Below are 27,521 nucleotides of genomic sequence, written 5' to 3' on the forward strand. Positions count from 1 at the left end.
GGATTTGGGACTAGTGGGAGTGGGATTAGGGTTAGGGATTTGGGACTCGGAGTGGGGTTAGGTTTAGGGATTTGGGACTAGTGGGAGTGGGGTTAGGAATTTGGTACTAGTGGGAGTGGGATTATGGTTAGGGTTAGGGCATTTGCGACTAATGGGAGTGGGATTAGGGTTAGGGGTTTGGGAACAGTGGGAGTGGGATTAGGGTTAGGGTTGGGGATTTGTGACTAGTGGGAGTGGGACTAGGGTTAGGGTTAGGGGTTTGGGAACAGTGGGAGTGCGATTATGGTTAGGGTTAGGGATTTGGGACTAGTGGGAGTGGGATTTGGGTTAGGGATTTGGGACTAGTGGGAGTGGGATTAGCGTTAGGGGTTTGTAACTAGTGGGAGTGAGATTAGGGTTAGGGGTTTGGGAACAGTAGAAGTGGGCTTAGAGGTAGGGTTAGGGATTTGGGACTAGTGGGAGTGGGACTAGAGTTACGGTTAGGGGATTGGGAACAATGGGAGTGGGATTAGGGTTAGGTTTAGGGGTTTGTAACTAGTGGGAGTGAGATTAGGGTTAGGGTTAGGGGTTTGGGAACAGTAGGAGTGGGTTTAGAGGTAGGTTTAGGGATTTGGGACTAGTGGGATTGGAATTAGGGTTAGGGGTTTGGGAACAGTGGAAGTGTGATTAGGGGTAGAGTTAGGGATTTGGGACTAGTTGGAGTGGGATTATGGTTAGGGATCTGGGACTAGTGGGCGTGGGATTATGGTTAGGGTTAGGGCATTTGTGACTAGTGGGAGTGGGATTAGGGTTAGAGTTAGGGATTTGGGACTAGTGGGTGTGTTGTTAGGGATTTGGGACTAGTGGGAGTGGAATTATGGATAGGGTTAGGGATTTGTGACTAGTGGGAGTGAGATTTGGGTTAATGGTTTGGGAACAGTGGGATTAGGGTTAGGGATTTGGGACTAGTGGGAGTGGGATTAGGGTTAGGGGTTTGTAACTAGTGGGAGTGAGATTAGGGTTAGGGTTAGGGGTTTGGGAACAGTAGGAGTGGGCTTAGAGGTAGGGTAGGGATTTGTAACTAGTGGGAGTGAGATTAGGGTTAGGGTTAGGAGTTTGGGAAGAGTAGGAGTGGGTTTAGAGGTAGGGTTAGGGATTTGGTACTAGTGGATGTGGGTTTAGGGATTTGGGATTAGTGGGAGTGGGATTAGGGTTAGGGGTTTGGGAACAGTGGAAGTGGGATTAGGGGTAGAGTTAGGGATTTCAGACAAGTAAGCGTGGGATTATGGTTAAGGTTAGGGCATTTGCGACTAGTGGGAGTGGGATTAGGGTTAGAGTTAGGGATTTGGGACTAGTGGGTGTGGTGTTAGGGATTTGGGACTAGTGGGAGTGGGATTTTGGATAGGGTTAGGGATTTTTGACTAGTGGGAGTGGGACTAGGGTTAGGGGTTTGGGAACAGTGGGAGTGAGATTATGGTTAGGATTAGGGATTTGGGACTAGTGGGAGTGGGATTTGGGTTAGTGGTTTGGGAACAGTGGGATTAGGGTTAGGGATTTGGGACTAGTGGGAGTGGGATTGGGGTTAGGGGTTTGTAACTAGTGAGAGTGGGATTAGGGTTAGGGTTAGGGGTTTGAGACTAGCGAGAGTGGGATTAGGGTTAGGGATTTGGGACTAGTGGGAGTGGGATTAAGGTTAGGGTTATGGGTTAGGAACTAGTGGGAGTGGGATTAGGGTTAGGGGTTTGGAAACAGTGGGAGTGGGATTAGTGGTAGGGTTAGGGGTTTGGGACTAGTGGGAGTGGGATTAGGGCTATGGTTAGGGGTTTGAGACTAGTGGGAGTGGGATACGGGTTAGGGTTAGGGATTTGGAACTAGTGGGACTGGGACTAGGGTTAGGGATTTGGGACTAGTGGGAGTGGTATTATGGTTGGGGTTAGGACATTTGCAACTAGTGGCAGTGGGATTAGGGTTAGGGTTAGTGGTTTGGGAACAGTGGGAGTGGGATTAGGGGTAGGGTTAGGGGTATGGGACTAGTGGGAGTGGGAATAAGGTTAGGGGTTTGGGACTAGTGGAAGTGGGATTGGGGTTAGGGGTTTGGGAACAGTGGGAGTGGGATTAGGGGTAGGGTTAGGGATATGGGACTAGTGGGAGTGGGATTAGAGTTAGGGTTATGGATTTGAGACTAGTGAGAGTGGGATTAAGGTTAGGGGATTGGGACTAGTGGGATTAGGGTTAGGGGTTTGGGACTAGTGGAAGTGGGATTAGGGTTAGGGATTTGGGACTAGTGGGAGTGGGATTGGGGTTTGGGAACAGTGGAAGTGTGATTAGGGTTAGGGTTGGGGGTTTTGGAACAGTGGGGGTGGGATTAGGGGTAGGGTTAGGGATTTGGGACTAGTGGGAGTGGGATTAGGGTTAGGGATTTGGGACTAGTGGGAGTGGGATTAGGGTTAGGGATTTGGGACTAGTGGGAGTGGGATGATGGTTAGGGTTAGGTGTTTGGGACTAGTGGGAGTGGGATTAGGGTTAGGGTTAGGGGTTTGAGACTAGTGAGAGTGGGATTAGGTTTAGGGATTTGGGACTAGTGGGAGTGGGATTAGGGTTAGGGTTAGGTGTTTGGGACTAGTGGGAGTAGGGTTAGGGATTTGGGACTAGTGGGAGTGGGATTATGGTTAGGGTTAGGTGTTTGGGACTAGTGGGAGTGGGATTAGGGTTAAGGCTAGGGGTTTGAGACTAGTGAGAGTAGGATTAGGGTTAGGTGTTTGGGACTAGTGGGAGTGGGATTAGGGTTAGGGGTTTGAGACTAGTGGGAGAGGGATTAGGTTTAGGGATTTGGGACTAGTGGGAGTGGGATTAGGGTTAGGGTTAGGGGTTTGAGACTAGCAAGAGTGGGATTAGGGATTTGGTACTAGTGGGAGTGGGATTAGGGTTAGGGTTATGGGTTTGGAACTAGTGGGAGTGGGATTAGGGTTAGGGGTTTGGAAACAGTGGGAGTGGGATTAGGGGTAGAGTTAGGGATTTGGGACTAGTGGGAGAGGGATTAGGGTTAGGGTTAGGGATTTGCAACTAGTGGGAGTGGGATTATGGTTTGATTTAGGGGTTTCAGAACAGTGGGAGTGGGATTAGTGGTAGGGTTAGGGATTTGGGACTAGTGGGAGTGGGATTAGGGTTAGGGTTAGGGGTTTGGGACTAGTGGGAGTGGAATTAGGGTTAGGGTTAGGGGTTTGAGACTAGTAGGAGTGGGATAAGGGTAAGAGTTAGGGATTTGGGACTAGTGGGACTGGGAGTAGGGTTTGCGATTTGGGACTAGTGGGAGTGGGATTATGGTTAGGGTGATGGCATTTGCAACTAGTGGTAGTGGAATTAGGGTTAGGGGTTTGAGACTAGTGGGAGTGGGATAAGGGTAAGAGTTAGGGATTTGGGACTAGTGGGACTGGGAGTAGGGTTTGCAATTTGGGACTAGTGGGAGTGGGATTATGGTTAGGGTGATGGCATTTGCAACTAGTGGTAGTAGGATTAGGGTTAGGGTTAGGGGCTTGGGAACAGTGGGAGTGGGATTAGGGGTAGAGTTAAGGATATGGGACTAGTGTTAGGGATTTGGGACTAGTGGGAGTGGTATTATGGTTAGGGTTAGGGATTAGCAACTAGTGGGAGTGGGATTAGGGTTTGATTTAGGGGTTTTAGAACAGTGGGAGTGGTATTAGTTGTAGGGTAAGGGATTTGGGACTAGTGGGAGTGGGATTAGGGTTAGGGGTTTGGGACTAGTGGGAGTGGGATTAGGGTTAGGGGTTTGAGACTAGTGGGAGTGGGATAAGGGTTAGGGTTAGGGATTTGGATTAGTTGGACTGGGAATAGGGTTAGGGATTTGGGACTAGTGGGAGTGGGATTATGGTGGGGTTAGGGCATTTGCAACTTGTCTGAGTGGGATTAGGGTTAGGGGTTTGGGAACAGTGGGAGTGGGATTAGGGGTAGGGTTAGGGATATGGGACTAGTGGGAGTGGGATTAGAGTGAGGGTTATGGATTTGGGACTAGTGAGAGTGGGATTAAGGTTAGGGGATTGGGACTAGTGGGATTAGGGTTAGGGGTTTAGGACTAGTGGGAGTGGGATTGGGGTTAGAGGTTTGGGAACAGTGGAAGTGTGATTAGGGTTAGGGTTGGGGGTTTTGTAACAGTGGGAGTGGGATTAGGGGTAGGGCTAGGGATTTGGGACTAGTGAGAGTGGGGTTAGGGTTAGGGGTTTGGGATTAGTGGGAGTGGGCTTAGAGGAAGGGGTAGGGATTTGGGACTATTGGGTGTGGGATTATGGTTAGGGTTAGGGATTTGCAACTAGTAAGAGTGGGATTAGGGTTTGATTTAGGGGTTTGGGAACAGTGGGAGTGGGATTAGGTATAGGGTTAGGGATTTGGGACTAGTGGAAGTGGAATTAGGGTTAGGGTTAAGGATTTGGGACTAGTTGGAGTGGGATTAGGTTTAGGGATTTGAGACTAGTGGGAGTGAGATTATGGTTAGGGTTAGGTGTTTGGGACTAGTGGGAGTGGGATTAGGGTTAGGGGTTTGAGACTAGCAAGAGTGGGATTAGGGATTTGGTACTAGTGGGAGTGGGATTAGGGTTAGGGTTATGGGTTTGGAACTAGTGGGAGTGGGATTAGGGTTAGGGGTTTGGAAACAGTGGGAGTGGGATTAGGGGTAGAGTTAGGGATTTGGGACTAGTGGGAGTGGGATTAGTGTTAGGGTTAGGGATTTGCAACTAGTGGGAGTGGGATTATGGTTTGATTTAGGGGTTTCAGAACAGTGGGAGTGGGATTAGTGGTAGGGTTAGGGATTTGGGACTAGTGGGAGTGGGATTAGGGTTAGGTTTAGGGGTTTGGGACTAGTGGGAGTGGAATTAGGGTTTAGGTTAGTGGTTTGAGACTAGTGGGAGTGGGATAAGGGTAATGGTTAGGGATTTGGACTAGTGGGACTGGGAGTAGGGTTAGGGATTTGGGACTAGTGGGAGTGGGATTATGGTTAGGTTGAGGGCATTTGCAACTAGTGGTAGTGGGATTAGGGTTAGGGGTTTGGGAACAGTGGGAGTGGGATTAAGGGTAGGGTTAGGGATATGGGACTAGTGGGAGTGGGATTAGGGTTAGGGATTTGGGACTAGTGGGAGTGGTATTATGGCTAGGGTTAGGAATTTGCAACTAGTGGGAGTGTGATTAGGGTTTGATTTAGGGGTTTTAGAACAGTGGGAGTGGGATTAGTGGTAGGGTAAGGGATTTGAGACAAGTGGGAGTGGGATTAGGGTTAGGGTTAGGGGTTTGGGACTAGTGGGAGTGGAATAAGGGTTAGGGTTAGGGATTTGGGACTAGTGGGACTTGGAATAGGGTTAGGGATTTGGGACTAGCGGGAGTGGGATTATGTTGGGGTTAGGGCATTTGCAACTCGTGGGAGTGGGATTAGGGTTAGGGTTAGGGGTTTGGGAATAGTGGGAGTGGGATTAGGGGTAGGGTTAGGGATATGGGACTAGTGGGAGTGGGATTAGAGTTAGGGTTATGGATTTGAGACTAGTGAGAGTGGGATTAAGGTTAGAGGATTGGGACTAGTGGGATTAGGGTTAGGGGTTTGGGACTAGTGGAAGTGGGATTAGGGTTAGGGATTTGGGACTAGTGGGAGTGGGATTGGGGTTAGGGGTTTGGGAACAGTGGAAGTGTGATTAGGGTTAGGGTTGGGGGTTTTGGAACAGTGGGAGTGGGATTAGGGGTAGGGTTTGGGAGTTTGGGACTAGTGAGAGTGGGATTAGGGTTAGGGGTTTGGAACTAGTGGGAGCGGGCTTAGAGGAAGGGTTAGGGATTTGGGACTAGTGGGTGTGGGGTTAGGGTTAGGGATTTGGGACTAGTGGGAGTGGGATTATGGTTAGGGTTAGGGATTTGCGACTAGTATGAGTGGAATTAGGGTTTGATTTAGGGGTTTGGGAACAGTGGAAGTGGGATTAGGTATAGGGTTAGGGATTTGGGACTAGTGGGAGTGGAATTAGGGTTAGGGTTAGGGATTTGGGACTAGTGGGAGTGGGATTAGGTTTAGGGATTTGGGACTAGTGGGAGTGGGATTATGGTTAGGGATAGGTGTTTGGGACTAGTGGGAGTGGAATTAGGGTTAGGGTTAGGGGTTTGAGACTAGCGAGAGTGGGATTAGGGTTAGGGATTTGGGACTAGTGGGAGTGGGATTAAGGTTAGGGTTATGGGTTAGGAACTAGTGGGAGTGGGATTAGGGTTAGGGGTTTGGAAACAGTGGGAGTGGGATTAGTGGTAGGGTTAGGGGTTTGGGACTAGTGGGAGTGGGATTAGGGCTATGGTTAGGGGTTTGAGACTAGTGGGAGTGGGATACGGGTTAGGGTTAGGGATTTGGAACTAGTGGGACTGGGACTAGGGTTAGGGATTTGGGACTAGTGGAAGTGGGATTGGGGTTAGGGGTTTGGGAACAGTGGGAGTGGGATTAGGGGTAGGGTTAGGGATATGGGACTAGTGGGAGTGGGATTAGAGTTAGGGTTATGGATTTGAGACTAGTGAGAGTGGGATTAAGGTTAGGGGATTGGGACTAGTGGGATTAGGGTTAGGGGTTTGGGACTAGTGGAAGTGGGATTAGGGTTAGGGATTTGGGACTAGTGGGAGTGGGATTGGGGTTTGGGAACAGTGGAAGTGTGATTAGGGTTAGGGTTGGGGGTTTTGGAACAGTGGGGGTGGGATTAGGGGTAGGGTTAGGGATTTGGGACTAGTGGGAGTGGGATTAGGGTTAGGGATTTGGGACTAGTGGGAGTGGGATTAGGGTTAGGGTTAGGGGTTTGGGAACAGTGGGAGTGGGATTAGGGGTAGGGTTAGGGGTATGGGACTAGTGGGAGTGGGATTAGGGTTAGGGTTATGGATTTGGGACTAGTGAGAGTGGGAATAAGGTTAGGGGTTTGGGACTAGTGGAAGTGGGATTGGGGTTAGGGGTTTGGGAACAGTGGGAGTGGGATTAGGGGTAGGGTTAGGGATATGGGACTAGTGGGAGTGGGATTAGAGTTAGGGTTATGGATTTGAGACTAGTGAGAGTGGGATTAAGGTTAGGGGATTGGGACTAGTGGGATTAGGGTTAGGGGTTTGGGACTAGTGGAAGTGGGATTAGGGTTAGGGATTTGGGACTAGTGGGAGTGGGATTGGGGTTTGGGAACAGTGGAAGTGTGATTAGGGTTAGGGTTGGGGGTTTTGGAACAGTGGGGGTGGGATTAGGGGTAGGGTTAGGGATTTGGGACTAGTGGGAGTGGGATTAGGGTTAGGGATTTGGGACTAGTGGGAGTGGGATTAGGGTTAGGGATTTGGGACTAGTGGGAGTGGGATGATGGTTAGGGTTAGGTGTTTGGGACTAGTGGGAGTGGGATTAGGGTTAGGGCTAGGGGTTTGAGACTAGTGAGAGTAGGATTAGGGTTAGGTGTTTGGGACTAGTGGGAGTGGGATTAGGGTTAGGGGTTTGAGACTAGTGGGAGAGGGATTAGGTTTAGGGATTTGGGACTAGTGGGAGTGGGATTAGGGTTAGGGGTTTGGAAACAGTGGGAGTGGGATTAGGGGTAGGGTTAGGGATTTGGGACTAGTGGGAGTGGGATTAGGGTTAGGGTTATGGATTTGGGACTAGTGAGAGTGGGATTAAGGTTAGGGGTTTGGGACTAGTGGAAGTGGGGTTAGGGTTAGGGTTTTGCGACTAGTGGGAGTGGGATTAGGGTTAGGTTTTTGGGAACAGTGGGAGTGGGATTAGGGGTAGGGTTAGGGTTTTTCGACGAGTGCAATTAGGGATAGGTTTAGGGATTTGGTTTTAGTGGGAGTGGGATTAGGGTTAGGGGTTTGGGACTAGTGGGAGTGGGACTAGGGTTAGGGTTAGGGGTTTTGGACTAGTGGGTGTGGTGTTAGGGATTTGGGACTAGTGGAAGTGGGATTATGGATAGAGTTAGTGATTTCTGACTAGTGGGAGTGGGACTAAGGTTAGGGTTAGTGGTTTGGGAACAATGGGATTAGGGTTAGGGATTTGTAACTAGTGGGAGTGGGACGAGGGTTAGGGTTAGGGTTGTGGGAACAGTGGGAGTGGGATTATGGTTAGGGTTAGGGATTTGGGACTAGTGGTAGTGGGACTAGGGTTAGGGTTAGGGATTTGGGACTAGTGGGAGTGGTATTAGGGTTAGGGGTTTGGGAACAGTAGGAGTGGTCTTAGAGGTAGGGTTAGGGATTTGGGACTAGTGGGATTATTATTTCTCTCCCCAGTAAAATGTTGTGGTTTTCAGACCTGTGATATGGGAACTATAGGGATCTGGTGAAGCTGCTGTTTGTTTTTATCACATAGGCTTCCTGCACTGGATGAGGAGAGCGCCCCCTATGACCTACTAGAAGAATTCCTAGTTGGATTATTGAAAAAAAATAAGACAATGAAGGTGAAAATGCCACATGATGAGGATACACATACAGTATGTCTATGTAACTGCCAGGTACTTTTTTGGCACAGGTACATAGATGATATTTTTCCCTTTTGGATCAGACCTGCCAGTGAATTTAATAATTTTGTGGAGTCATCAGATGATTTTAATTTTGAAGTTTAAATATAAATGTAGCAAACTTGTAGTAAATGTCTTGGACTTCTAAATAGTGGTAACAAAAGAAGGTAAGGTTATCAACATAATAAATAGTAAGTCTACAGTGTGCATCAAGTTCTCACCCAAGGCTCCTTAGATGTAGCAATAGTTAAACTTTTTGGACTTTGGAATAGTGGTGAGAAAAGGAGAGACACACTCCTCATTCCAGGCTCCTCATACCACACTCCTCATTCCAGGCTCCTCATACCACACTCCTCATTCCAGGCTCCTCATACCACACTCCTCATTCCAGGCTCCTCATACCACACTCCTCATTCCAGGCTCCTCATACCACACTCCTCATTCCAGGCTCCTCATACCACACTCCTCATTCCAGGCTCCTCATACCACACTCCTAATTCCAGGCTCCTCATACCACAGTCCTCATTCCAGGCTCCTCATACCACAGTCCTCATTCCAGGCTCCTCATACCACACTCCTCATTCCAGGCTCCTCATACCACACTCCTAATTCCAGGCTCCTCATACCACACTCCTCATTCCAGGCTCCTCATACCACACTCCTCATTCCAGGCTCCTCATACCACACTCCTCATTCCAGGCTCCTCATACCACACTCCTCATTCCCGGCTCCTCATACCACACTCCTCATTCCAGGCTCCTCATACCACACTCCTCATTCCAGGCTCCTCATACCACAGTCCTCATTCCAGGCTCCTCATACCACACTCCTCATTCCAGGCTCCTCATACCACACTCCTCATTCCAGGCTCCTCATACCACACTCCTCATTCCAGGCTCCTCATACCACACTCCTCATTCCAGGCTCCTCATACCACACTCCTCATCCCAGGCTCCTCATACCGCACTCCTCATTCCAGGCTCCTCATACCACACTTCTCATTCCAGGCTCCTCATACCACACTCCTCATCCCAGGACTTTGGAATATTATTGCTTCTGCCCCTGTGGGACATTCCTTACCAAAGATTACATTGAGTTTCTTTACCCTAGTACTCAACATGGGTACTATTGCATCAATTCCTGACTGCAGAGGGAGAGAATCCTATACATCCTATTCTATCTTGAAAGCAGGGGATTGTGGGACATGTAGTCTAGAAAGCTGGGATTTCAATGGACCCAATGCTGCTGCAAACTACAAGTTCCAGCTATCTGGAGAGAAAAATAATTCTGGGTGAGCAGATAAATAGAATGGTCAGGGAAGGGGTTCACTCTCTTGGGACATGGGACCTACAGCTGCAGGGGTGAGAGGCTAGGCTTCCATTTTAACCCTTCAATAGCGGGCACACCCCCTCCTGCCCAGGCCAAGCTTCCAGCGATGTCACACTTTGAATGACAATTACATAGTCATGTAACTCTGTACACATATGACATTTTTTATAATTTTTCCCCCACAAATAGAGATTTATGATGATAACAAAAAAATGTAATAAAGCGTTTTTCTTTGTTTTGTAGAATTTTGTAAATATGTTTTCTTCTTCAGTGATGGGAACTGATGAGGAGGCACTAATATACAGGACTGATGGGCACTATTAAGTGGCACTTATAGGCATTGATAGCTGGCACTGTTGGACACTAATAGGTGGCACTGATGGGCATCGATAGGTGGCACTAATGGGCAACACTGTGGAGGAGGCACTGACAGTCAGCATTGATTGACATCCCTGATGAACACTGATTGGCATCCCTAATAGGCACTGATTGGCATCACAGGTGGGCACTGGTGGGCATCGCTAAAGGGGCTGCACTAATTATCAGTGCAGATCCCCCCATCAGCAGCGCTGCTTATTATCTCTCCTCTACTCATGCCCTGTCAGTGTGAATAGAGGAAAGCAGACAATAGGCACTTCCTAGTAATGCTGTGGTCAGCTGTGATCACAAGGTATAGAGCCTATGTCATAGGCTCTTTACTGTGATTGGAGATGCCGTGTGTTTGAGCGACACCCTGCACTACTGATCAAACCGCACAGATGGCTTGTTCTGCCAGACGTCATATGACATCCAATCAGAACGGATGAGCCACCACACGGCCGTGATTTTTCTATAGGCCGGGCTGGATGTTGTTAAAATGGCATATTGTTAATCTATTGTACAAATTAATTTTAATTTATAAGAAGATTTATCATAATAAGGAGAGAAACACAGCCAAGAAGGCAATGTTCATGTAAACGAGGTTTGATGAATTTGTTTATCTATCTCCTCCTTATAGAGGTCTGTGTATAATATCTTCATTGTGACAATTATCCTCACATTTAGAATGAAAATTGTTGTATTTTCTCTGATATGTAATTCCTATATGATCAGCGCCACCTAGGGGCCATTATCTGTTTTTTCCTGGCTGAAATAAAATGCATAACCACCGCTGGGTGGCGCTACAGAAATATAGAAATTAGGGATGATTACACAAATAATAATACTGACATTATTAATAAATAAGATTAATATTATGAAACGACTTCTACTTCTCACTGTTCTTTTAGGGGTAAGTCAGCAATGAAACAAAAAACACACTGCAGGTGAAAAAAAAAAAAAAGATTATAAATGTACAAAGAAATAACCGCAACAGCTTTGCTACAGACAAGGAAATATTACTTCTATTACAGAGAAACTATAAGAACTTCTAATGCCGCGTACACACGATCGGACTATCCACCCGTGTGTGGGCTCCAGCAGACTTTTTCTTTCCAAAAGTCCGGCGGACTTAGAAAGAAGTTTTGACTCAAAGCCGAGTCCGGGGGACAATCCGCCCGTCTGTGTGCTAGTCCGCTGGACTTTTAAAATGAACCGACTTGCCCACACATGGAATAAAACCCATTCATTTCGAACGCGTCTCCAGGTAGCTGGGACTAGCGAAGGAAGTCAGTGTCGCCGCCTCCATTGGCGAAATTGACACCTCGCTGGCCCCGTCACCTGGTATGGATTTAAAGGGGAACCTCTACACCGAAAAAACAGCGTGGGGGTCTCCCAAAGTCCATAGCATACCCTTATCCCTGCGGACCCCCAACCCAAAGCACCTTGTCCCCATGTTGATGAGGACAAGGGCCTCTTCCTGACAACCCTGTCGGCAGAGAAAGAAGACCGGGCCAACACTAGTAAAAGAGCTATAAGAAGATAGCGGAGGCCCAGCAGAAGAACTGAAGAGTGGAACAAGACCCCAGAAGAGCGGGACAAGACCCCAGAAGAGTGGGAGAAGACCCTGAAGTCAGAAGTAGACCCCGGACAGTGGCAACGGCTATGAAGAAGAAAGCCGGGCTCCTCCGCTAGTAAAAGAGCTAGTAAAAGAGCAGAAGATAGAAAGACCATTGGAGCTGTCTAATAAATTCTTTTAAAAACTCATTCACATAGGGTGGGGGTCCGGTATCTGGGGGTCCCCTTATTAAAGGGGATTCCTATAAGCCCCCCGCCTGCAGACCTCAAGAACCAACAGCCAGGGTTGTCAGGAAGAGGCCCTTGTCCTCACAAACATGGGGACAAGGTGCTTTTGGGGTGGGGGCCGCAGGGCCCCCCTTTCCCAAAGCACCCCATGTTGAGGGCACGCGGCCTGGTATTGCTCAGGAAGGGGAGCGCTTGCTCGTCCTCACCCCCTTTCCTGACCAGCTGGGCTGCGTGCTCGGATAAGGGTCTGCTATGGACTTTGAGGGGACTCCATGCCTTTTTTTCAGTGTAGGGGTTACCCTTTAAATCCATACCAGGTGACAGGGCCAGCGAGGTGTCAAACATTGACTTCCTTCGCTAGTCCTGGCTACCTGGAGCCACATTCAAAATGAACAGACTTTTCTCCGTGTGTGGGCAAGTCCATTCATTTCAAAAGTCCGGTCGTGTGTGGGCAGGTCTGCTCGTTTGGTAAGTCTGGCAGACCTCAGCTGCAAAGTCCGGCGATTAATCCTTCGGATTAAGTCCGCCGGATAGTCTGATCGTGTGTACGTGGCATAAGAGGCATAAAACCATAGTGGTCACTAGAAGGAAAAAAACAGATTATGGTATTGGGGTATGGGGATGTGGGGGGTCAGACAACACATGGGGTATCACCTTCTGTTGTATATACACAGAAATCACCCAGCACACTGGCAGATTTCAGGAGAACCCCAAGTTCCCAGCCTAGACAGGGGTAACAACTGTATAACAGCACACACACACTATTATCCCACCACTGCCACACACATGACAAGGATGGAAGCCACGGGAACTAGAAAACCAAGAGAGGACCTTGTATGGTGGAGGAGGGAAGGAGAAGGAGATCATTGTTAACCAGTAATACCAGCTGTGATAGACTTGGCAAAGCTTGCAATACCTCTGCCCACCACTAGAGGGAGACTCTGCCCATATCTAACTGGCTGACTACACAGACTAGAGCAGTCTAGTAATCAGCACACACTTCTGGGGTTCCTCAGACTCCCCTACAAGCTAGAATCATTGTGTTACTTACTCTTCCCACTATCTATGTATACCCCTACACCAGACACAATATGGGGGGCAGTGAGGAAAGTGGGGTGAACAGGGAGGCATTTGGGGAATAGAGAAGTGGGGGGAGGTGAACAGTGAGAGGTAGGTGGTAAGAAAAAATGCCCACTGCCCATGGTCATTGTGTGGGGGGTTCCTTCTATTGTTATCAGTTGATTTTTAAAAAAAGATGATCACTGAGAGGAAATGTTGGGCATTGGTGCATAATGTAAAAAAGGGGAACTTAGTGAGGAGCAAGGGAAGACAGAGGTGCTCAGTGAAGAAATAAGTGGTATTGGACTGGTGCTCAATAGTGGGATGGTGGGCAGTGAGGGTACAGAGGGGTGGAGAGGGGAGCAGCAGGGAGACAGAGGGGTGGACAGGGGGCAGTAGGGGGGCACATGGAAGGACAGGGGGCAGTAGGAGGACACATGGGAGGAAAAGGGGCAGTAGGAGGACACATGGGAGGACAGGGGGCAGTAGGTGGACACATGGGAGGACAGGGGGCAGTAGGAGGACACATGGGAGGAAAGGGGGCAGTAGGAGGACACATGGGAGGACAGGGGGCAGTAGGTGGACACATGGGAGGACAGGGGGCAGTAGGGGGACATATGGGAGGATAGGGGGCAGTAGGGGACACATGTGAGGACAAGGGGGCAGTAGGGAGACACGTGGGAGGACAAGGGGGCAGTAGGGAGACACATGGGAGGACAAGGGGGCAGTAAGGGGACACATATGAGGACAAGGGGCAGTAGAGAGACAAGGATGTAGGCAGGGTTACAGAAGGGTATATAGGGGCAGTGGGGGGAGACAAAAGGGCTTGACAGGGGGCAGTTGGGGGACACAGGGGTAGTTGGGGGACAGGGGGTGGACAGGGGGCAGTAGGGGGACAGATGACTGGATGGGGTGCAGTGGGTTGAATTGGGAAATGAATATCTGGCTGATGATGTCCTGTTCAAGGGGTTGATGTGGAGCTCCTCTGATGAGTCTTCTATGGTTGGGGTCCTCTCGGATGGTCCCCTTGGCTCCTCTGATGAGTCTTCTATGGTTGGGGTCCTCTCGGATGGTCCCCGTTGGCTCCTCTGATGAGTCTTCTATGGTTGGGGTTCTCTCGGATGGTCCCTCTTGGCTCCTCTGATGAGTCCTCTATGGTTTGGGTCCTCTCGGATGGTCCCTCTTGGTTCCTCTGATGAGTCTTCTATGGTTGGGGTCCTCTCGGATGGTCCCCGTTGGCTCCTCTGATGAGTCTTCTATGGTTGGGGTCGTCTCGGATGGTCCCTCTTGGTTCCTCTGATGAGTCTTCTATGGTTGGGGTCCTCTCGGATGGTCCCTCTTGGCTCCTCTGATGAGTCTTCTATGGTTGGGGTCCTCTTGGATGGTTCCTCTTGGCTCCTCTGATGAGTCTTCTATGGTCGGGTGACTTCTGACTCTTCCCAGCACGGTGACTGGACATGAAAGGGGGAAATCTCTCCCAACTCTCGGCATCCTCCTGCTCACAAGTCTCCACAATCAGGGGAAAGTTCTCCGTGTTCCCGATGGTAGATGGAAAATTCTTGTCCTGGCTGAGAGGTGTGAGGGCCGTTCTGTGTCTGCACTACAGATCTAGAAAGATTCCTCCAATCTCATTGTGAGCCAGCTTCCTCACAGGGGGCCCCTCCGCCACAGATGCCCTGGGGCCACCCTGACTACAAACTCAGGGCGGGGGAGGGGGATTCACAAAGAGGACCCCTCCCTCCATTCTCTGGGGTGACACAATAGAATCTCATTCCAGATTGGTCATATGAAGAAGGTTTGTTGGATGTTCTTCTGGTTAGTGGAGGGAAATCAATGTTGATTATTGAGTGCAGTGAGGAGAAGATTGGGAGGAGCAGGATGGGGAATTTTTCTCCAGTGAATGAATTTCTAGCAGTGAATGTGGTTTTCATTCAGTAAATTCCATTCATTCCAAAATGAGATGATAAAAGGAAATGAAATGTTGAACTTCTTCTGAGCGCCATTCATCAATCCATGGAATGTAGTGAGAAGATTTCTCCAAATTCTCCTTCAATAATCTCCTAGTGTATGAGGAGCTTTGCCTTTCTTGTGTCCTCTTCCTTCCTCCGCTGATCACACTGGTGTCTTCAGAGAGATCCGGAGCTGAGCTCTCACATCTCTCAGGACTCTCATATTGCACCCACCGGGGGATCACCTCATACACTTCATCTTCTACATGTGCTGGACGCCATGACACTCATTTCTTGGGGAAAACTTTCTCCCGGAGATCTTGGAGGAGATGAAAGGAATATTGTACGATGCATGTGTGAGACGAGGCACATGACATCACACGCTCCATCTTCTGCATGCGCGGTATAATGTACATTTTCATAATGGTGGTGTGGGGGAGGGGACACAGGCTGCACAGAGGTACAATAAGTGATTCGGAAGGGATTGGATGGATTTTGATCCATGTATTGGCTTGCTGGTTGTACACAGGTCAGTCTATTGATCGATTTGTGTACAACCAGTCTGTCAGGTTTTACCTGAATGATCAACACCACCGGCTATAGGCGGCAACACCGATCATTGTATTCTGATGGTGGGGGAGGGTCTCCCCTGTCAGAACACAATAGCACAGCGGGAGGGATTCCCCCATCCCCCTCCAATGTGTGGGAAATGTACATTCTACACGCTGTTTGAATAAAAAAAATAAATACTCCTCTATGTCCAGGATAAGGACGTCCATATACATTCCAATCTGATTGTACAATCTCTGTTCTGTGAGCCTTGTCCCTCCCCTTGTCATATCAATAATGATAACTGAACCAATAATGATTCAAAACTAGGAGGACACCCCTCCCCCTCCAATGAGGACACCCTCTCCCTTCCTGCAACGATGACTTCCCCTCCCCCTCCCCACTACTGAGGGCATCCCCTTCCCATTCTTCACAGAGAACACCCCCTCTTTTTTCTGCATTGTTTCTGCATCTCCCCCACTGAAAACACCCTTCCCCTCTGTCACTAAGAGGGGAGGAGGGACCATGGGGGGTAATGTGATGTCACTAAGAGGGGAGGAGAGAGGACCATGGCCTAGGTAATTTTGGGCCTCATGGGAAGAATGGTCAATGTGAGCGGAGGGGAGGATAGAAGAGGAGACCATAGGGGGCAGTGTAGTGTCACAATGTGGGGTCATCATAATGGAGGGAGGAACTATGGAGGACAATGTGGGGTCACTTCTGGAAAAAGAAAGAGGAACCAACGGGAACAATTTGGGGTCACTATTTTGAGGGGGATCATGGGGAACAATGTCCAGTCACTATGGGGGAGGGGCAGTGCAGGGAACATAGGAGGGGGTGACAAGGTACATATTGGGGGATTCTGGAACAGAAATCTATTTCTTTTAACGTTTCCAAAACAATGTAATAGGAGGAAACACCCAAACCTTCCATTCAGTGTGTATGGGATCGGGCAGATCCTTGTACTATGTAGATGATGGAAAGGAGATTGTACAATCAGATTGTATAGTGTATGGTCACCTTTAGGGCTCATTCACACCAACAATGAATCTGGCCATACACGAGGAGATTTTCAAATGAACGTCCGTACAAACTTCCATATGACAATTCTCATCAGTACATTCAATGACTCCCATGGTGAATGTCCTTTGTGCTTGGAATGTCCCGTGTGTTTGGAATGATGGACTTTCCGGAATGAAATCTCATTCACTGCTAGAAATTTCTTCATTCCAGAAACATTTTCCATCCGACTCCTTCCAATTTCCTCATCACCGCCATCACACACTTCCATTTCCCTCCACTAACCAGAAGAGAATGGAGGGAAGGATCTTCCAATGAAAAGATTGGAAGGAGATTGTACGAGTGTATGGGCAGCTGAACAAGGCGATGTTCCTGATGTTCTATGGCTTCCGTCACCATCACAGAAAACAATGTGAGGTTGTATTGTTTGTGCCGAGCGTTCCCACACCTTGTATAATATTACAAAGAGCCCATAGATTCCTATAGAGGAGAGCCTAACACCTCATTACACCGCACAACAGCGCCCCCACACTGCACACCAGAGAACACGCATTATACACACAATAACATGGGCTGTGTGCTGTGACTGAGCCCCAATGTTACCTCCCCTCCCCCTCTACTGGAATTGTCCAATCCTGTCCTCTAATATTAGAGAGAGTGTCTGTACTTCTCATTACATGTAACCACCCCTCCCCCATACACAGCCCAACCCCATACACCGCCCTCCCCTCCCCCATACACAGCCCTCCCTGACTTCTCACTCCTCCCCCATACACATCCCTCCCCAACTTCTCACCCCTCCCCCATACACAGCCCAACCACATACACAGCCCTCCCTGACTTCTCACCCCTCCCCCATACACAGCACAACCCCATACACCGCCCTCCCTGACTTTTCACCCTCCCCCATACACAGCCCCCCCCTTCCCCATACACAGCACAACCCCATACACTGCCCTCCCCTCCCCCATACACAGCCCTCCCCACCTTCGCACCCCTCCCCCATACACAGCCCTCCCCGACTTCTCACCCCTCCCCCATACACAGCCCTCCATTTAACAAAAACTTATAACAACTTGTCTGCTTTCTCTGCACAAACAGATTCCAACAAATAACCTCACATGTCACTTCCCTCCCTCATACACTCCCTATAGATCACCTCCCCCTCCCCCACACAAATGATCAATTTATCCAACTGTCCACCCAGAGCCTCTGGTTTATAGACCGGATACATCCTAAATATAGAGCCATTTATCCAACTATAAAATTAAAAAAAGCTGCACTATAAAAATAAAAAATGAATTGAAATAAAAATAGTCCATATACTGTGCCAAACCAATTGTATCCAAAATCGTAGTCACAGGTATATAAAGATGTATTAAAGTCTCTGATTAATGAAGAGCGCAGTGCACATGCATGAAATCCAAAAGTGTGTCTTGTTTCTCTCTATATTTATCCAACTATAGTGTCATCCCAGAGAATGGAGGGAGGGGTCCTCTTTGTGAAACCCCCTCCCCCGCACTGTGATTGTAGTCAGCATGGCCCCAGGGCGTCTGTGGGGGAGGGGCTCCCTGTGAGGAAGCTGGCTCACAATGTGATTGGAGTCTTCCCAGATCTGTAGTGCAGACAAAGAACGTCCCTCACACCTCTCATCCAAGACAAGAATCCTCCATCTTCCATCGGGGACACGGAGGAGAGACAGAGAAGATCCTCACATTGCAGGCCTAGGACCCCCACAAGGTGGAAAGACACTTTAAGGAGAACTTTCCCCTGATTGTGGACAACTTTTGAGCAGGAGGAAGAGGAGCCAAGAGTTGGGAGAGATTTCCCCCTTCATCTCCAGTCAGAAGTCGCCCGACCATAGAAGACTCATCAGAGGAACCAAGAGGGACCATCCGAGAGGACCCCAACCATAGAAGACTCATCAGAGGAACCAAGAGGGACCATCCGAGAGGACCCCAACCATAGAAGACTCATCAAAGGAGCCAAGAGGGACCATCCGAGAGGACCCCAACCATAGAAGACTCATCAGAGGAGCCAAGAGGGACCATCCGAGAGGACCCCAACTATAGAAGACTCATCAGAGGAGCTTCAAATCAACCTCCAGACCAGGACACCATGAGCCAGGTATTCATCTCCCACTGAGCACCACTACCTTCCCATCCCCCACTGTTTTCCTGTTAAGCTCCTTGTTTCTCCACTGCCTCCCAATTTACCCCCCTGTCCCCTATCCAACCCCTGTTCCTCACTTTCTCCTGTGCAGCCCTCTGTCCTCCCAACTCCCCCTTACCCACTTCACCGCCCCTCTGTCCCTTTATTGTCCCTTTTCCACACTTCTGCCCCCCGTTACCATCCTACCCCCCACTTCCCCCTGTCCAACCACTGAGCAGCAGTGCCTACTGTCTCTCTATTGAGAACCTCTTACCCCCTTGCTCCTTCCCCCTTTTTCCTACTAATCACTAATACCCATCATTCCCCCCGGTGAACACAATTTTTTTTAATCAACTGATATTAATAGCGGGCATCTCCCCCCACACACACACACACTGCCAACAAATAACAGGAATTGATCCCTCTTTTTCCCTATCTAGTTCCCTCTCCCCCCATTTCCTTGTCTACTTCTCTCCCCTCCACTTTCCCATCTACTTTCCTCTCCCCCACCACCCCATATACTTCCCTCTCCCCCCTCTTTCCCATCTACTTCCCTCCCCCCTCATTTCCCATCTACTTCCCTCTCCCACCACTTTTCCATCTACTTCCCTCCCCTTCACTTCCCCGTCTACTTTCCCCCACCTGCAGACCCCCACAACCACCGGCCAAGGGTTTTGGGGATGAGGCCCAATATGGGGACTAGATGTTTTGGGGGTGACCCCAAGAAACCCTCTCCATGTTGAGGGCATGTGGTCTGGTACGGTTCTGGAGGGGGGGCACTCTCTCTCGTCCCTCCCATTTTTCCTGCAGCCTGCCAGGTTGCGTGCTTGGATAAGGGTCTGGTATGGATTTTGGGGGGACACTCACACCATTTTATTTTTATTTTGGGGCGGGGTTCCCCTTAAAATCCATACCAGACCTTAAGGGCCTGGTAATGGACTGCCGAGGGGGGACCCACACCATTTTTTTTTTCAATGATTTTTATGGATATTGCCGATAATACATTACAGCCACAAGCAATTTTAAATTAAAATTTTTCCTTTATAAACACTGGAAAGATGCCCTACTTTACAGGCAGACTAAGGGGACCCCCAGGCACGATATTTAAAGGAATATTTCAGTTTTATTGTTTCACTTTAAGCATTATTTAAATCACTTCCCCCGAAAAAAACCTGACATTTTTAAAACTTTTTTGCAGGACAGGACCCGGATCCCCAAACACTTTTTATGACAATAGCTTGAATATAAGCCTTTAAAATGAGCACTTTCAATTTTTCATGTTTGTGTCCCATTTTTGCCGGTTCGCAAGTTCTGGTGCGAACCGAACCGGGGGGGGTGTTTGGCTCATCCCTAATGATAACTATTCATGCTCTTTATTGTTGTATATATTAGATAGATGGTTAGGATATAAGGCTGATGTTTATATTTCCCTCAATTGTTTGGGTGGTATACCACACATAAATTGTACATAATGTCTGATATTTATCTGCCTTGTGTGAACTACCATTCACTTATGTATATGTTACATATGTTTATTTCATGTGGCACCCCCCTTGTATTACTTTTATTATTATTCCTTTCCTTGTTTCCCCACCCATCCCAGCTTTTGCCAGGACATTCACTCTCAGGCTTGAAGGCTCAAATTATTATTTTTTTCAGTGAAACTACAAGATGTAGTTTCCTAGGCAGGGGAGGATGTAGCACCCTGATGTTTAGGCAGGGTTGCTCTTAAATTTATTTGCCAAGTGATAGATGCCATGGCCAATTGTTAGGGGCATAGGTGTGCACACAGGGTGTGTCGGGTGTGTCTGGGCACATCCTAATCACCTCATGTGCATTAGCATTATCCAGGAACAGCACCATGTGGGTGGTTGAGGGTGCCAGTGGCCAGTGTTAATGTTCCCATTATATTAAAGTCTAGGTTCAACCTTAGGAACACATTACATCCGTATTTAGGGTGTGTCGTAATATGCTCTCAATCAACTGTCTCCCACCATCAGAGCACCCTTCCTGTGACAGCATGTGGCGTTCATGTGTGTTTGAACTTTGGAGTGCACACCCTAATGCAATAGGCTGCACACACCTATGGTTAGGGGTCAATTGATCTCACCCTAATTCTGGAATTGCTGCACCTCTCTCTTCTGGAACTAGGTGGCCGGGTACCTGATGGCATTAGATAAGACAAGGGCATTGCAAGGAAAGATTAGGAATAGATATGGTGTCTCAACCAATGGGCAGGAATTTACTTGAATCCCTTGGCCTGCTGGGAGAGCCTATTTATTTGGTGAGGTCAGGTGATCGGTGTTCTGTGCCACCTGGATGACTGTCTGGGTGGATGTGTGTTGTTCTTCCCCGGTCTGCTAGGCCAGAGCCTGAGGCCTATCCCGGGGACATCTGGCTGCTAGTCTGTCTGAGGGCCTATCCAGAAACAATAGAGCAGCATAGGGTTGGGATGGCGGCTTGCAGTCCAACCAGAAGTGATGATTCTGACAGCTGGAGAACCAGTCATGGACGGAGGTAGAGGGGAAGCTTTCGCCACTAAGGGACCATCCACCTTATTACCAGGGACCAATGTGAGTAGCTGAAGCAAGTACCAGAGCAGCATTCTCACCAACCGGGGACAGTGAAGAATTGGGAAACTTCACCAGGTTTCCAGCCAGGGACCCAACCAGCGGAGGTGATGCTTGCAGAGAAGCCTTGTGTGTCAAGTCAGGGACCGAGCCAGCCAGTGAGGTGACACTTGAGGAGTATCTGTGAGTGCCAAGCTAGGGACCCAGCAGGGAGGAGGGGGAGATGATTGAGGAAGATACTGAGTGAGAAGGTTGGAAGAGCTCAGGGGTTTCAGTGGCGGTGGATCAACAAGTCCAGTGAGAGAGACTGGGAGATCAGTGGAGTGAAGATCTACAAAAGGAGATTGTAGAGGAAGTAAAGAATTTTGTTACAACTTGTGTTAGAAACTATTATAAGACTGTTGCCATAGGAGATGGCTTCCTTACTCGTGCAGATGTGGTGTCTTGCTGGATGCCTTTCCCTGCACGACTGTCTACCTATAGAAGTCTCAGAGTCTGACAATTTACATTGCAACTACTAAGGGTGTCCTGGCCCCAACCCTCTCTCCCACAGTTCTGTTCAAGAAACAATAAATCTCTTGGCATTCAAGAAGTGTCTGGTGCCCATAAATCTACTTTATCTTGCACCCACCATGTCTCATAACCCACTCTGCATAGAAGGATGTCAGCTGTGCCTAACTCTGGAGGGTCTCATTAGACCAAAGGGGGCCCGGGACCTTACTACATTATAATTGATGTCATTTTTATTGTATATTCAGAGTGGAAACCTCAGTGATTCTGAAGTTGATGTTAAAGAAGAGATAAAAGAAGAGGATGATGTGGAGGATGGGGTGATGGAGGAGTCAAAGTTCCTAAAAGAACACAAAGATCTGTACCAGGACACCATGGTGGAGACATCCAGCTACATGAACCCCCCAGAGAGATGTCACCATCCTCTGTATTCCCGGGATTCCACACAGGAAGATCTCACCATCCCCCATTATTACAAGGTTGGTGGGATGGAGCATCTAGAACATGGATGGAGATGTGTGGATTTTATATCTGTGATGTCACAGTAATAAATCTTCTATCTTACAGATGATATTTTCTCTCATTTTCCTGATTTAGAGTGGAGATCCAATGGATATAGAATTTGAGGTGAAATCAGAAGAAGAAGAGAGGTATGTGAGGGATGATCAGCAGTCTATGGAGGAGGATGGAATAACGGGGACACTTATAGAGGAGGACACTCCTACAGAGATCAGCACAGGTGGGTCATTAACACCAAATCCATTCCTCCACCCATACTGCTCACTGATTGGTCCAGAGTAGGGCGGGGGCGGGGTGATATCAGCCTGTAATCCCCTGGTCACTTTCCTGAGCTGTGTTCCCCGTCCTGTATTCCTGGATTTCTCTCGGATAATCTTCCTTCTCTGTGCTGCAGACACAGTTCATGTATCTAGGATGGATTTATGGAGATTCGGGGGGTTCAGCTGGCAGCAAAATGTTGATTTTCTCTATAGGTGTTGCTTGTCTTAGACATCTGGGGATTGTGTCTTCGGTCTTCTGTCCCATACCCGGATCTAGCGAGATCTCTGACAGAGGAATTCTCCCGGGGTTACTAGTTCTGTTGTTTGCTGGCAGTGCCGGGTGGAGGGATATGTCTGTATAGCAGAGGTAGGTAACCTTAACGAGGTGGAGATCTACCTGAACAACATGGATGAGTCAAAGATCACCAGGCACAGTATTGCCCAGTGTCACCTCCTCAAACCTGAGTTATCCCTCTAATTGCCATACTACTGTGTCACAATAGTGTGCATTGCACCGCAATCATGGGTGTAAATCAGGTGGTGAGGAGGCAACATATCACCTCCTCACCACCTGTCAACACACACTTGGATCACTTTTCAGAGGAGCAGCAGTGTACTACCTGCCAATTTTCACCCATTTAAGTAAATAAGGTATTATGGAGGAGCCCCACAACTTCATGCTTCTGTAAGGTCCAAGGGGTTAAAGCAGGTGGTGAGAAAGCAACAATGCTGCCTGCTTTAACCCCTTATTTTCTGTACTGCACAAGGTTGCAGGGCACTTGCAGAGTGGCCTCATCCACTTGAATGGGTTATGCTTGGTAGGTGCGACACCCACATACTATGAAACCCACCAACCATCAACCATGACACCCACCAACCATGTCACCCACCAACCATGTCACCCACCAACCACCAACCATGTCACCCACCAACCACCAACCATGACACCCACCAACCACCAATCATGACTCCCACCAACCATGACACCCACCAACCATGACACCCAATAACCATGACACCCATGAACTATGACACCCACCAACCATGACAATGCATATAACTCCTGTTGCGGCTACGACCTGTGGAAACCCCCAGCTACTTCAGCTAAAATGGATGTGGTTGGGGCAGGGGTGATTAAAACACATCTTTACTATGGGGTTTCCCCACCCCCCAAACTACAAATGTAAATGAACCCTGACTGTTCTGAGTCCCCTATAAGGTGCTGCAGTTTACCTGCACCACCTGTGCAACGCAGTGCATCTGCAACTTTACTGGGTTAGCTGCACTTTGCCATAGATTATATTATCCTGCAGTTGTGGGGCATTTTCTGAAAGCGTATTAAAACTCCTGCATTCAGAAAGTGCAACAAACCTGCAGGATATAATAGAAGTCTATGGAAAAGTGCAGCAAACCCACAGGAAAGCTGCAAGTACACTGCACTGCACCCGCGGTGTGGGTAAACCGCAGCACATCACTGTGAAAGCAGCCTTATACTAATATGCTCGGTATATTGCTTCACACTGACCTGAAGATCTCTTTCTTCTGCTGCTGGCACCACTCTGGAGACCACTAGCCGGGATTAGAGGTGGAGTGCAGTTGGTGTCACTCCGCATGGCACTGGAGGTGGCACTACAGAGGAGACATCGGAGGGTCAGCAAGCCCAGACCGAGATCTACCAGTCACGTGGTCGTGATCTACAGGTTGCTGACCCCCGCTGTATAGTCTCAGCCCCGAGACAAGAAGAACTCTCCACATAGTATAGATCTATAACATCTCTCACTTTATTACATAGAAATATCTGTCACACACATCGGTAGACATGCACAGTGTATCTCCTCAGCACTCGGTCCAGCCGCAATGGGCGTGATGACGTTAGATTGTTATGCTCCGCCCAATGTGCTGACATCACATCAGGGATTGGATCCGTGATCAAGCCCCTGATGACCTCATCTGTGGTGCATTTTTTGTATAAGATTTAAAGGGCCAGCGCTGCATATTCTGGAGGAATTCTGTTATACCTCATATCTGGGTATTATGTGAGCAGCTTCCTGATTACTTATTTCATTTCAGGGTGGAATCAGATTATAGTGGTTTGATTTTATATCTGATGATGTGATTGGAGGACAGACTTCTACATATTGATAATAATGTGATAACATCCTCCAACTTTGGACCCTTAAATAGAAAGTGATAATGGGGGAGGAGTCAATAACCCAATGATGAGGGTCTTCAGGATCAGTCCAGTCTTCATCTTGGTTGTTCTCCCCCCATCCTCACTCTCTGACCTCTGGTGGGGCTCAGCCCCGCTGTTATTCATGACTAAATCAGGGAGTTCAGGACTTCTTGTGTTGGGAAGATGGCAATGAGTGATAGAGGGGGAGGGGACACTCGTCCTATAATCCCCTCATCACTGTCACTCCTATAATAGACAGTTCTCGTTGTGTCCTCACTCTCTGACTAAGGTCCATGAATAAAGAAATGATCTGGTAGGAGATCAGAGGTCCCATTTACTAGTTACCTTGAGGGGGGAATTGTAAGATCCTCAGAGACAAAGCTGCCTGATGTGGGCGGAGTCCTGGTTTAGGGGAACCAATCAGCTCAGGTCTAGTAAGAATCTTTGTATTTCTATTTTAGTAGATGGACGGGAGATGAGGAAAACCTCAGAGGATTGTCTCACTTTGTCTCCAGACTGTGAAGTAGAAGATGAGGACATCACACAGTATAGTCCAGGAGAAAACCTGACCACCTCAAATGTCCATCCGGCACCACACAGTGTAGATGGACCATCGTCTTCCTCTGATCCTGAGGAACCTCAGACTGTGCGGGACGGGGCCGTCCTTCCAACAGAGAAGAGGTTTTCCTGTCCTGAGTGCGGGAAGTGTTTCCATTATAAATGTCAACTTAATGTGCATATAAGATCTCACACAGGAGAGAAGCCGTATTCCTGTCCTGAGTGCGGGAAATGTTTTTCATATAGATACAGTCTTTCCACACATCAGAGATCTCACACAGGGGAGAAGCCGTATTCCTGTCCTGCGTGCGGGAAATGTTTTTTAAGTAAGTCCCAACTATCCATACATCAGAGATCTCACACAGGGGAGAAGCCGTATTCCTGCACTGAGTGCGGGAAATGTTTTTCACAGAAGTCCCGTCTTTCCACACATCAGAGATCTCACACGGGGGAGAAGCCATATTCCTGTCCTGAGTGCGGGAAATGTTTTTCAGGGAAGTATGATCTTTCTAGACATCAGAAATCTCACATGGTTGAGAAGCCACATTCCTGTCCTGAGTGTGGGAAATGTTTTTCAAGGAAGTTCTATCTTTCTACACATCAAAGATATCACACGGGGGAGAAGCCATATTCCTGTCCTGAGTGCGGGAAATGTTTTTCAGAGAAGTCCAATCTTTCCAAACATCAGAGATCTCACACAGGTGAGAAGGCGTATTCCTGTCCTGAGTGTGGGAAATGTTTTTCAGGGAAGTCTGATCTTTCTAGACATCAGAAATCTCACACGGGGGAGAAGCCATATTCCTGTTCTGACTGTGGGAAATGTTTTTCAAGGAAGTCCAATCTTTCCACACATCAGAGATCTCATACAGGGGAGAAGCCGTATTCCTGTCCTGAATGTGGGAAATGTTTTTCACACAAGTCCAGTCTTTCCACACATCAGAGATCTCACACGGGGGAGAAGCCATATTCCTGTCCTGAGTGAGGGAAATGTTCCTCACTGAATTCCTGTCTTCCTGTACATCAGGGATCCCACACAACCCTTGAGGTGTATTAGTGCCTTGAGTGCGGGAAATGTCTTCTATATGAATGTTGTTGGACATCACAGGTCTCATGTGGGGAAGAAGCACACCCTGATATACACCTCAGATATACTCCACGGCTGATCTCATCATATAAGAAGCAGGGGGATATATGTGTGGGGAGTGTGTGAAGGGGGTGTGAGTCCCTGGATGTCCTTTATTATTGGCACGTGCACAGGGAGGACTTGTCTCACAAATATCCCACTTATATTGTGTTTTATCCCTCCATGTCAATGTGATATGTCTATCTAAACAAGGATGGACAATGTCACTTGTCATTTGTAACACTTTGTAATTTGTAACTGATTGTTCAATATGAGAACTTCCAATAAAAATGATTAAAATATAAAAATGGAGTTATTGCCTTTCATTGATATGTGATGTAAGCTTTGCAAACACTCAGTGTTATCATTTTTTTTTTTAATTGTTGAATGAATATGAGAAGAATTTACCCAGCTGTGATGAATGTTGTCCATATTTTATCTCATACAGGGATTTCCTGCATGCATCAGAGAGATGGAGGGGGGGGGGGAGTTGCTGACTAAGATGGCCCAGTGAGGCAAGCATGCTGCTATATCTGGCGTTTCTCTTTCCTTTGAGCCGAGGATATATGGAGCTTTGCTTTGCTTGGCTTGGCTCGCTAGGCATGGCCATAAGACTTTCGTGAGACCCTCTAGGTCCTAAGTAAGGTGGCAGACGTGGGTGAGATGATATATTAGATATACCTGATCTGAATCCGCAACTGCAACTGCACACAAACAGAAGTGATACATAACTGGTCTTGGCAAGTCGAATCTCCGCTACCTACCTATTATCCCGAGGCCGAGGTTGTGAAGAGGAAAGCCCGTGGGGTGCCATGGTGTCAAGGACCGAGATTGTCTGGCCAAGGAGGAGGAGTGGGAATTGACCGGGGCGAGCGTCTCGTCGTACTGTACCGTTAAGGTTGGGATGGGACCGGTAACCATGCGATCATTCGATCGGAAGCCCTCGGAAAGTAATCGGCGGTGATCGGGAAACCTTGGGGCAAACTCTGAGATTGTCTGAGATGAGCAGAGATCTGTGAAAGATTGTATACCGAGTGTGGCTATAGACACCAGCACCGGCGGGATTGCTCGTAGCCTGGGAGGTGCGCAAGTCCGGCAGCGGAGAAAGTAAGTGTAACAG

The 27,521-nt window shown here is 48.3% G+C and overlaps 1 pseudogene; it reads left to right on the forward strand.

Moving 5' to 3' along the window:
* LOC143956757 (uncharacterized) overlaps positions 1-27,521 on the forward strand; it is a 381,180-nt pseudogene that overhangs the window by 305,397 nt on the left and 48,262 nt on the right.

The sequence above is a fragment of the Lithobates pipiens genome, unplaced genomic scaffold, assembly GCF_037356315.1.
Source record: "Lithobates pipiens isolate NorthernLeopardFrog02 unplaced genomic scaffold, aLitPip1_a1.2 Scaffold_41, whole genome shotgun sequence".
NCBI classification, from domain to species: domain Eukaryota; kingdom Metazoa; phylum Chordata; class Amphibia; order Anura; family Ranidae; genus Lithobates; species Lithobates pipiens.